General features: G+C 34.4%; 1 protein-coding gene across 3 annotated transcripts in view; it reads right to left on the reverse strand.

The window, feature by feature from the left end:
- Positions 1 to 1,398, reverse strand: part of LOC119832228 (guanine nucleotide-binding protein subunit gamma-e) — a 32,533-nt gene extending 31,135 nt beyond the window's left edge. Inside the window, exon 1 of one of the 3 annotated variants that reach the window (XM_038355881.1) lies at positions 1,310 to 1,398. The gene's annotated coding sequence lies outside the window, so the exon portion shown is untranslated. Of the gene's footprint in view, positions 1 to 180; positions 294 to 1,028; positions 1,117 to 1,309 lie in introns of those variants that run through there. The other 2 variants (XM_038355882.1, XM_038355880.1) reach the window with 2 other exon arrangements.
- Positions 1,399 to 12,428: the final 11,030 nt, after the last annotated feature.

Consider the following 12,428-nt stretch of genomic DNA (forward strand, 5'->3'; position numbering starts at 1 on the left):
TTTATATTAAAAATTATTCACAACAATATTAGTATTTTTCGTTCATTATTGTTTTCAGCTTATATTAAAAATTATTTTGTAGTTTTTAGTTTGATGTGCTTGAAAAGCGTGTTTTTTAGTTTTTTAAAACTATATTTTATTAAATTAACAATAAATACACTATAATATAATGATACATACCCCGTATTTTCGATCCTTTGTACACAATTACCTCTAAATTACAGATACTACGTAGCACACAAGTTTTTTTAACAATCGACAGACGACAAGTGTGCTTAATTTAATTATCACTAATTCTATTACGGGTAAAGCCTTGCTACACACACACACACATGCTTATTAGGGTAAACGCACATATTTCCGCTATATGTAACAATTAATCTAATATTAATGACTTAGTTTTTCTTTGTAGACTAATTGAACTAGAATTATTAACTATGTTTGACTTTTTGACAGATGTTTTTTTTTTTATTTTATTTTAGAATGAATTTTCGAATTTTGGAACGAACCGTTTTTTTTTTAAGTTTTAATGGTTACGAGACCTTTAAGGCGAGAACGAACCGTTTTTTGAATTACAGATTTTTTTTAACGTGTAAGATTGCAGATAAAACAAAATCCTCGGTGAGTGAGAAATGTAAAAAATTATTTTACTCCAATAATATTATAACAGTTACAGTTGCACATGCGCTTAATCAATCTACTAGATATATATTTGTTGTCAAACTACAAATGACTGACATCATAATATAATATATGTATATTTACTTAGACATTGAATTACTAAAATATTACATCTAATGTTTTCGTAAAAATGGTTGTGAATTATATAAGACATGAAATAATAATAATAATAATAAATACCTGGACTTAAAAATGGTACGTTTACCCTATACCCACACAGAGAACACCAATAGGAACAATTTAATCACGCTCTAAAATCAACGAAGTTATACTTGCACAAAAATTAATTTTAATTTAGTAATGTCAAATAAACTTTGCGACTAATAAATAAAAAAAAAATACATTACAAATGTTTATCTTCCGTTCCGAACCGCGAATGTCACTCCACGTTCAAATGTCGGCTCCGTCCAAATTTAAATTTAGAATATCACAGTTGACATTTGTCTGTTGCCGCCGTTTTTGATCCCGTTTTAAAAATCGAATGCAACGCAAATAAATTAATCAGCCGTCAATGGATTAAACTTTTAAAATTAGAATTCGATTTTAATTTTTAATGAGTTTTGGCACTGACAAATTGAATGTTGTTGATGTGAACGCGAGAAAATTGTATCTTTTTTTTTTTAATTACCGTTGAGCACAGGCTATCAAGCAGCCGACGTTGAATGCTTGTCCCACTGTAATACAAACCTATATGGATTCGCCAGCGCTCTACGCTCCATTTGAGTAAGAATGTATCATGCAGATTTAACGGTGAAAATTATTTTATACTTTTACTGATTGCCGTAAATTGGAAAATAAATGCGAAACGCTAGCACAATTACTGATGCATTAAATTGTGTTTGAAAAAATTGGTGAGAAATTTCGATACACAATTGGGCTCGATTGGACTAAATGATGAAATTATTATTTTGTATTTGAAACTTTATAGTACTTGAGATTTACTAATATGACCTTATTCTAGCGCATTTTGCTTTTCTGAAAGAACAAAATGAAAAAAATGAGGATGAGATGTGAATGAGTATTTTATTACAAAAGTATAGTAAGTAAAGTAATAAATAGTACATGTATACAGATTATCAAATTGTTTTTTTTTCTTTAAAACATGCCATTACTCATTTGGCAATGAGAACTGATAATTCTTAAAACGAATAAGTTTTAATATCTTTTATCTCATAAGCCCATTTCTGTAATACTAATTATGTATTAATGTATACTAAGATAATTATTATATTAATAATAAATGATGAAATGTTCATTTATTATTCAATATTGTAGCAGACCAAGAAGCACTAATTATTGTGCTGTTTGCAATTAAATCATTCAATTGAAGATATTTTTAACTTATTCGTAAGTATATACGATTCGATTCACGTTATATCGGAAAATGCTAAACTGATTTTGCTAATGATGGCAGCATAATTTATTTATTAAATAGACAATTTTAAGTATAAAAGGGACTAATTAATAAAGACATTGTTCTTCTGTATTTGGAAGCTTGTGTTTGAGTTGCCAGCTTAATAATAGTTCCATTTTTAAACGAAAAATAATCTATATTGTCTCTTTGTTTCTACTAAGATAAAAAAAAAGTTTATTTGAACCAAAAAGAAATACACTGGAGACATTGAGTAACACGAATTATGTAGGTATATTAGAGTTTTATATATTTTTATAGCTTAATTTTTTTAAACAACGATCCCTGTGCTTGTCCCTAGTTCATTGGTCCGTCCATATATTGAGACATACAGACATACACAAACAAATAGATATAACTAAAAATAGCATCTGGCAGTTTCCTTTCTTGCAAACGTTCAAATCAAGGCTTGTGAACCTACTAGGACACCTGGCTAAGAAAACAATAAACAATAGATTAATAATTAAATTACAATTATAGTTTAAGGAATTATAAGTAACTAGCTTTTCGCCCTCAGCTTTGCCCAAGGAAACTCAAAGGAAATCCCGCGTAGCTCCCGGTACCGTGGAATTTCCGCAAGACATTTCTTTTGTTCTTTCTCGGATCGCAAACTATATCTGTATCGAATTAACCGAACCGGTTCAACGGTTAAGGCGTTAAAAGAGACAGACAAAAGCAATTCGCATTTTAATATTAGTTGGGAAGTTGGGACCAAGATTCTTAATTAAGATAATTACACGTGTTTTCCTATTGTCATTAATTAAATTATTTCGTTACCTTTGTAGCTTTGTATGTTTGCAAAAAAATATTATACGATATTTTTCTAGTCAACCGTAAACACACACACAAACACAAAGCACTGCACACATCGGTGGGTGTTCACACACAGTGCATATTGACCGCTAGAATATACCTAATAGACGCGTTTCCATTGTCACACGTGAATTCTATAATCGTACGAGGTGCACGCTATTTGTGCTTTGTGGAGCTTATTAAAGAAATACTAAAAATCCTACTAATATTATAAATGCGAAAGTTTGCAAGGATATGTGTGTGTTTGTTGCTCTTTCACGAAAAAACTGCTGAACTGATTGCAATGAAATTTGGTACGTAGACAGCTGGACAACTGGAATAACATATAGGCAACTTTTTATCCCGATATCAATACGAGATACGGACTTACGCGGGTGAAACCGTGGGGCGCAGCTAGTATTGAATAAAGGTATCTAAGATAAAGTAATGCGTAGTGCGTGTGACTTAAAGAAAAGTCCTTGTAATGATAAAATGAGCAGATGGAGGACTGGCTTGCTTGTGGGTTTGTAGTAGGGTAGTAAGAAGGCCTCTAGGCTTATTTGCAAACAAATGGTGAAGATTAAATTAAGATTTATATTTTTTTGTTGTAATCGAAGGAACCATTATGTCGTTGCTAGGGAAAGTGCGGTCGTGGTACTGTGAGACCAATGTGAGCAATACAAGCGAGGGTATTTAGAAACTCACTAAGATTATGAGAATGTCAAACCTGAAGGCCAGACTGAAAATCAGCCCTTTTATACTCTCACGAGTCAAACAACATAGCATGTTATATCTTTTAACATTTCTTGTTTCTTCCTAACTGTTTTTATTCATTCTGATTCTGTTTTAAGTTAAGTTAATTCAAAATTTTTGTAATTACCTATAAATTACATGAGGCATTAATTGCATATTCTTGATTACACTAATATTATAAAGAGAAAACTTTTGTATTTTTGTTTTATTTGTCACGTTTTCACGCAAATACCACTGGACCGATTTCAAAAATTATTTCACTATTAGAAAGCAACATAACTTAGTGGCATAGGCTATACATGTACCACGCGCGAAGCCAGGGCTAACAGCTAGTATGTGATAAAATTAACGAAAACCGTATCGTGCGATAATGGAAACATGCCGCACACCAGTGGACGCCATATTCATAAATGTACTAGTATAATTAAATCACCTGTCCCCTGCAGGTGTACAGCTATTGGCTTTTTGTACTTACAGCTGGGTTTAACTTAATATCACTTAAGTTAGACGTCGCGGATGTGTGCATGGTCTTATCGTAATAGATGGTTTAAGTTTGTAATAGGTCAAGTGCGAGTTTGTTCCAAGGGTTTCCGATAGTATCTAAGTGTTTCTATAAATGTCTTTAATAATGATCGATGTGAAGGAGTTTTCTAAACAGTAGATTATTTATCACCTCAAAAATAGCAAAGTAGAAGAAAATTAATGATCTGTTTAGGATTACTATCAAGGTAATCTAAGCAGACCTAAGTATCGTAAATCGAACCCAGGCTCTCATAAGATCTATACCACTGTACCAAAAGACGCTTCAAGCTTTAATTACATTAAAAACATTTAAAAATCCTTACAAATACAAAACAGGCATCTTACATATATGGGACGACTATTCATTACCCATCAATAATGTGACACGGTTCCATCCGCCGTCGGCTGTGTATTGTGTTGAACCCTTGTCGCTGTAACTGAACAGCCATTGTGTCGCACAAGGATGACAGAATAATTTATTTAATTTGGTCTGTTCTAGTTCCAGGGTGTTAGTTATGAGTCGTGGCTAACAACCATGCTGTAATTGCTTTATATTGATTATAATTTTATATAGGAGTTATCCGTTAAAATTTTTCTTCTAAGTTTAATTTCTACCACAGAAAGGTCACAGATGTCCCTGGGGTAGGTACCAATTTGCTCTCAAATGGGACCAAATGTCAACAATTCCCTATCAAAACAGAAAATGAATGACGTCAAACGGTGGAAAACCCACGGAATTATCGAATTATAAAACGAAGGAAAGCTCTCAGTCGAATTAAGAACCTTCTTCATCATTGGAATATCGGTTGAAAAAAGTTTAGTGATTTTATTAGTTACTAGTGGTCCACCTCGGCTTCCCCGTGATACATATATAGCCTCAATAATGGGTTATCTAACACTCAAAGAACTTTTCAAATCGGACCAGCAGTTCCTGAGATTAGTGCAAACAAACAAATTCTTCAACTTTATAATATTAGTATAGATATGATTTTTGTGTCTGGAGACAACTAGAGCGTGCTCCAAGCTCCTAACCCATATCACTAGATAGGCTACCGTGGTGAAATATCTGATTCCAAAGAAAATCCATTAAGATATCACTTTAAAACCTATGAGCTTCGATAGATGGCGCTATATTAAAAATTAAATATGTATCACAACTATTAATGCTCGTAGACCACCCAAACGAAACCGTATTAGCTAATCCTAGTAATTAATATCTTTGTATATAACTAGGTGTTCGTCCTGAACTTGCACGTGGTACATATATAGACTATGTCACTCGTTGAAGTTGCATCGTTCCAATGGTGAAAGAAATTTTGAATCGCCCCACTGGTTTATGCATAAAAACGTTACAAACATGCAAAAACACAAAATTTTCCTCTTTATAATATTCGTGTGGTAAACGAATAGCCAAGTGTGTTGTAGAGAGAGAGAGAGAGACTCGAGAGCGTGTCAACCAATTCAACTATTTTATTTTTTATTTTTATCAAGGTAAAGAAAGGTTCGTATGTAGAGAAAAAAAGTACAACGGTGAAGCCGGGATGCATCGCTAGTTATTATTATTTTTCGATACGTACATGTAGACAGCCCTATACAATGTATTCAAGCAGACGCCTCACAGTCGAGTTTCCATAAAAAGAACTAACACACTTATAACTACAAAGGTTTGTTTGCGTTTAACTTATTATTGTATGCAAAAGTTTTGAATATAATCCGCTTAAAATGCACGAATAGCTCATTTCTTATGAGATTTCTTTTCAAACGTATCAGTCTGTTTTGAAAAGTATTGTATCAGAGTATTCTGGTAGATAAATATAAAATATTGAGAGCCTATTTCTTTTTGATTATTTCCTTATTTCGTAATTACATCTAAATTTAAACTCAATTACATAGTTTTCTGCCCGCGGCTTCACCCGCATAGTCAAAGAAAATATAGATCATTGTTCCATGGGATATTAACCATTCCATGTTCTTTATCGTGTCTTAAACTATCTCTGTAAAAAACTTCATTGAAATCGCTTTAGTGATTAAGCCGTGAAGAATAAACAGCCCTATTTAGTAACTTTCGCATTTATACATTACTTGGAATTGTTCATGTCTATGTGTGTGTATTTGTCCGTGTGTGTAAGAATTTATTTCATAATCGTGTAAAAAACTCTTCAATTTAACCTGAACTCTTTATATAGTAGTAGTTAGGCACGCTAGTGGCTTGTATAGGAATTATATAAACAGTACAGTAGAATATGTAAACATCGCTTCTTAACACGTTCTCAGCAAATACCAACCATCAGTAAGGGCTGAAGGTATTAGTGAGCATCACTCCAAATGCCTCATTTGCTAGTGTTGCTTAATTGATCACTGCTAAACAGCGCCTTCACGTTAAATGCTAAGGATAAAACCGAGATTAATAGCAATCCTGCAATATATAAATGCAGTATGTTTACATGGATTAAATACATTTTAGATATAGAATACTCTTAGAAATTTTGTATGTGTTAGTCGAGCACTCTTCGACACGAATTGGGCCAGCTGGTGAAGTACCACACCCCCACAGAAGATCGGCGTGAAAAAGCATACTGCGTTGTTTCGTTCGGTGAGTAGGCGAGCCGGAGGCGTATATCCTTTTCCTTACCCTTCTCAGTCCTTTCTTTTATTGCTTCCGTCAATCCTCTCTTAATCCCTTTTCAATTTGGAGTAGGCAATCCATTTGTAGAGGCGTCTGCAATGGACCTTATGCTTCTCAAAATGTTTATGATAGCGCTTACAATCAGGCGACCCACCTGCATTGCCGACGATGACATAAAAAAAGAAATATTACATGCGAAGGCCGGCCGTTTACCTACAACGCAATTATCTAGGAAAATATTTCGCTATTTTTGTTAAAACAGAATTGTTGTAAGTTTATAAAGATAAGATATATTATATTCATATTTCAGAGAGTTCCTACCTTCGGAAATGTTTATCAATGACCCCATTCCATCAGGTGATCCACCAGCTTGGTTGCCTCTATACAAAAAATACGTACAATTCACCCCTTCCATACCAATAACTCTTCCTCCCCTCCAATTACTCTAAAAGGCTTGTCAATTTTGGCCGAAGTTCTTAAGCTCCAGCATTTCCACTGGCACTTCGTTACTTTGAGTTACAACAAGTTAAGAATGACAAGCGTCTTGGAAGTTTCGTATTTTTCACCCGACGCCTTTGTGATAAAAATGAATTGCCGAGTTTCATATTCTCAAGAGAAATTGGCCAGTCGTTACTTCAAGAAGCTTCAGCTTGGAGTGGCCGCATTTACTGTTTTCGTTGGGCATTTGTTTATACGAAAAGTAATTAGCTGCTTGTTGTTAATTAGTGAGCAGTGGTTGCTCAGTGGTTATGACCTTGGGCTTAAAGTGAAATCGGGGGTACGAGACCGGGCGAGCGGGCAAGAAGTAAAATAATTTTTCAATTTATCTGCACATTGTTCAAATCATAATGCTCGAAACGGTGAAGAAAAACATGATGAGAAAACCGGCATGCCGGAGAATCAAAAGTTCGACGATATGTGACATTTGACGCACTTGGTCCGTGTAGTGGCCTGAACCCTCTTAGGAGGCCCGTGTCCCAGCAGTGGGAACACTGTGTGGCTGTGTGTGTTGGCTGATAATGATGAGGGGTTGATAAGTAAAGTCGAGTTTATCAATTCGATTGTATTTTTTGATTGCATGTTAGCTTTAACTATTAACTCGGCGAACTGATTTTTATGATTCACCTTTAATTTGAAAGATGGTGTCTGCCATGTGGTCACATTTAAATTTTGTCTATTTCTGACAATTGGAAGGCGGAGTAGTTTTTTGTTAAAAATAACTATACAAGGTGACTAGCAGTTCGCTCCAGCTTCGCCCGTGGTGCATATATAGCCTATGTCACTCAGCGAAGTTGCAGCTTTCAAATGGTGAAAAATTTTTCAAAATCAGTCCAAACTTTTTGAGTTTATTCATTACAAACAAACAAACATACAAATTCTTCCTCTTTATAATATAAGTGTAGATTACAAAGTCTTATTAAAACTATTTTAAAATTACTCAAACACCAACTCTATTCTTCGCGTGACAGCTGTGTGTACGTGTATATTATCATGTGTGCATGTGTGCATTCTACACATTCAAATGTTATATTTGTTAATTTAAAACTACAGGTAAGGTTGAGTCGTGATGCTAAAGAAGGAGTACTATACTATATCTCAAAGTAAGGATGTTTTTTTTTATTATAACAAACATATTCATCATCATCATCATCATCATCATTGTTCCCACAGCTGGGACACAGACCTTCTATGTGGGTTCAGACCATAAACCACCACGCTGGCCAAGTGCGGGTTGGCAGATGTCACATGTCGTCGAACTTTTGATTCTTGGACCTGCCGGTTTCCTCACGATGTTTTCCTTCACCGTTTTAAGCAGTGGTGATGTTATCCAGATGTGCAATTAAATCGAAAAATCAATTTATTTTCTGCACGCTCGCCCCGATCTCGAACCTCGACTTATCGATTTTGAAGTCCGAATTTCTCACCACTGAGCCACCACTGCTTTTTCATCATTGATTATTATCTAATCTTATCCTAAGCAAAGAAATCCTGTCAATAGCTTGAAATTGAACAGCTTTCAATAACAAACAGCCAAAGAGAACCTTCTCAACACCCAAGAAATACGCAAAAAGCCCTGTAATTTGATAAGTATTGACATTTTCACCTCGATAATGGAAGCGGTAAAATTACCTAATGGATTTTCCTTTGTTAATGAATTTTCTCAATCATCGCTAACTGCCTCTTAACAGCCTTCACTCAAATTTTAATGGTATTTAGTAGCCTTTGTGTTGACACTTTATGGAATAACAAAGAACGCTTATATGAATTGTTTGAGCTTAATGAAACGCACTTGTTTAAGCAGTGTCATAGCTATTATAGGGCCAGGTGGTGCAGTGCACCAAGGCCCCGGAGCTCAGGGGGCCCTCTAACCTTAGCTTTGAAAGAGGGGAGGAAGGCGGAAAGAGGGGAGGAGGGCCCGATTCTTTCCCTATGCACCAGGGCCCTTGTCCCTCTAGCTGCTGTGTTTAAGTAGGACGATTTTATAGATTTTGAATTGAAACTTCTTTAGAATCGTTGTGATTTCAAACCTGATGCAACGAAAAAAACGACAGATGAGAGACAACTACAAAAATGTGTAGAATGAAGCCGGCAAAGAATGAGACATAAATATGCATACTATTTTAAATTTTATATATATTCATCTCATTCTTTTGTCGATTTACTGAAGTTTCACTTCTATCGTATGTGTAACCGCTGAATGTGCGGGCGAAGTCGTGGAAAATTAGTGCATTATTTTATATAAACTGAGAGACTTAATTATATTTCCCATTTTATATATTATTGTACTATACAATTTTCTAATGAACTTCTTTAACCTATACCTTTAGCTCTATTTAGAAAATGATTCGTATTACCCTGAATAAAGTATAAAAACATTGCGATCACATCGAATTCTGTTGCTAGGTGATGAAGATCAAACGTATACATAAATTCTCCTTTTCCTTTAAGTTAAATTGAACTTTATGTACTGTATCGGGAAGACACAGATTCCTGAAACACAGCGAAAGCTATATTAGGAGTCTGGGTTTTATGTTCTATGTGATTTATAATTTGTCCAATAATTAATTTTTATTTTTTTTTATTTTATTCTTTACACAATAAAGCAGTAAACATACAAATCGCCATAGTTACTACGCACAATATTCCCGCAACGAAACTGGAGAACATCAACTCAAAGCAGAAATTCATAAGCTAACACGACCCAAGAACCGACAGATCATTCAAATATTCCATCTGACACGTTTGGCGCCTCTGCGGGCTTAGTCAATAGTCTTTGAGCATGTGCAGACTGAATGAGCCCGATGCAATAACTGGGGTATTGCATCATGGAGGCAAAGATTATTGTACAGATGTGGTAAGGTAAATATTAAAACTCATAAAAAATTCGATTTTAAATTTTAACCAATTTATAGCAATGACGCTTTGACATCAATTTTGTAGGAATTGCAAACATAAAATAACAAAATATATTTTTCCTATAACAATTGTTTCAATGTATCTCCTTTAAGTCGTACATCGTTCTACTTAATTTTATGTCGCCTTCAAAACATAAGCATATATAAAAGACACATCTGTTTAAAATGCAAATAGTCTGCGGCGCCTCAAAAAGGGTACAGATCACAGTAATATCGGATGAAGCTTTATGATATTCTATGTCTGGGGTACGTGTCTAACATGAAGCTAATTTTAATTTTTAGTTTTATAGCATTGAAATGCTTTATAAATGAGAAATTTTGAAAGAATAGAAAAAATTTGATCCCTAGGAATCACGGGTGGCCGAGAGGCTAGGCGTTGCTACGGTTAGGCAAGATACGCAGGTTCGAATCCTGCCTCGTGATCAAATTTTTTCTATTCTTTCAAAATTTCTCATGTAGCTAATTTTCCAAAACTCCCATGCGAATCATTTTACTATTTACCCTGGAATTAGTACAGAATAAAGTAAAAGTATGTTTATACTTTTTCCACTTATTAAATTAAAAGAATTTCAGGACACAGAAGGCAGTTAAACACAAAGTACACAAATTATCTAAATCTTCAATAATATACTCGAAAGTATGTTTGTTTGTTTGTCTTTCTTTCACGCCGCAAGTGATTATTTGTCCTCATTTTGAGACTTGAAGATAAGTAGGTAACTAAAGAATGACATAGAGATAATTTTTATCTCGGTGAAACTTCACCATCCCATGCAAATTTCATTTCAAAATACAGGCAACGCCGCGGGCGAAAGGTGGCATATCATCCATTAACATTTCCTAGACATGACTGATCAGAATATAGATATGTTGTGGTTATTTAAAAGTAGCTTCTTTCATTATTATTTTACTGTTAGAAAGAGGTCTTATATAGTTTTATTAGCTAGTCCTCTACAGCAGAACTCCGCATAAAAATGGAATCTCACTTCGATTTGAAGACAAATATAATGTCCATTTGGTTTTAAATTAAATACTTTATATTAATAAGTATTTTAATTAAAAGAAACTGATAGTTATAACAACATGAATACGTATATTGTAATAATTCGGCAGTTTGTTTTTTCATATATTAATATTAAAAAAATTGAATATTTTGGACCTATGGCTTCTGTGAGCTCATCCCAAAGAAAAGTAGTTAAGTGCGAGTTAGCTTCACGACACTTAAAGGGTTCCGTACAAATAAAGAAGCAACTGCTAAAAAAATCGTGCCGACCGTTGACAGACGCACGGACGGATATACAGACAAACAGACAGACTGACAGACTGACAGCAAAGTCTTAATAGGATCCCATTTTACCCTTTGGGTACAGACTAAAAAGGCTTTAAAATTAAATCAACACAGTTATTTATATAAGTTAGTGAAAAACATAAAAGCGAGTGGCTTCTTCACTAACTAGGTTAAGTTAAATATTACAGTAACTAGCAACTAATGAACGAGGAACAGTTAACGTTAGGTTGTTATCCAGTTAAACTTGAGATAGGGTCACGGGTGGCCAAGAGGCTAGGCGTTGCTACGGTTTGGCAAAAAACGCAGGTTCGAATCCCGCCGCGTGATCAATTTTTTTCTATTCTTTCAAATTTTCTCATTTATAAAGCATTTCAATACAACAAAACTAAAAATTAAAATTGAACTTGAGATAATTACTGTGTATATGTCTAAAACTAGAATTCATTTATTAATGTGTAATGGACACTGCTTTTATAAAGTTCATTGACGTTTGAACATAAAAGATTATTATCGCTACAAATAATATAGATCTGTAGAGTTTATTTGTATGAATGCGCTAATCTTGGGACCGATTCTTTCACAATTGGATAAGTAACAATAGCAATACGAATATCTACGAGTATATCTACTACAATATTTCGCCTAAAATGGCTGTAAGAGAAGCGACTGTTCTTAATTAAAAATTGTAGGTAATTAAAACATACTGACGGAGCGAAAGAAAAGAGGCATTTGCCCAACAGTGGGACAACCGTGGCTGATAAAAAAAAACACAAATAAATAATATATCTAGTTTATAGTAGCAGAACTACGAAACGTATACGAAATTATTGTGGCAGTTGAGCACGCTTCGGCACGAATTGGGCCAGTTCGCGCCGGGGAAGTACCACACCCCCACAGAAGACCGGCGTAAAATAGCATACTGCTGTGTTTCGTTCGGTGAAT

Source organism: Zerene cesonia, chromosome 15 (genome assembly GCF_012273895.1).
Source record: "Zerene cesonia ecotype Mississippi chromosome 15, Zerene_cesonia_1.1, whole genome shotgun sequence".
NCBI lineage: Eukaryota > Metazoa > Arthropoda > Insecta > Lepidoptera > Pieridae > Zerene > Zerene cesonia.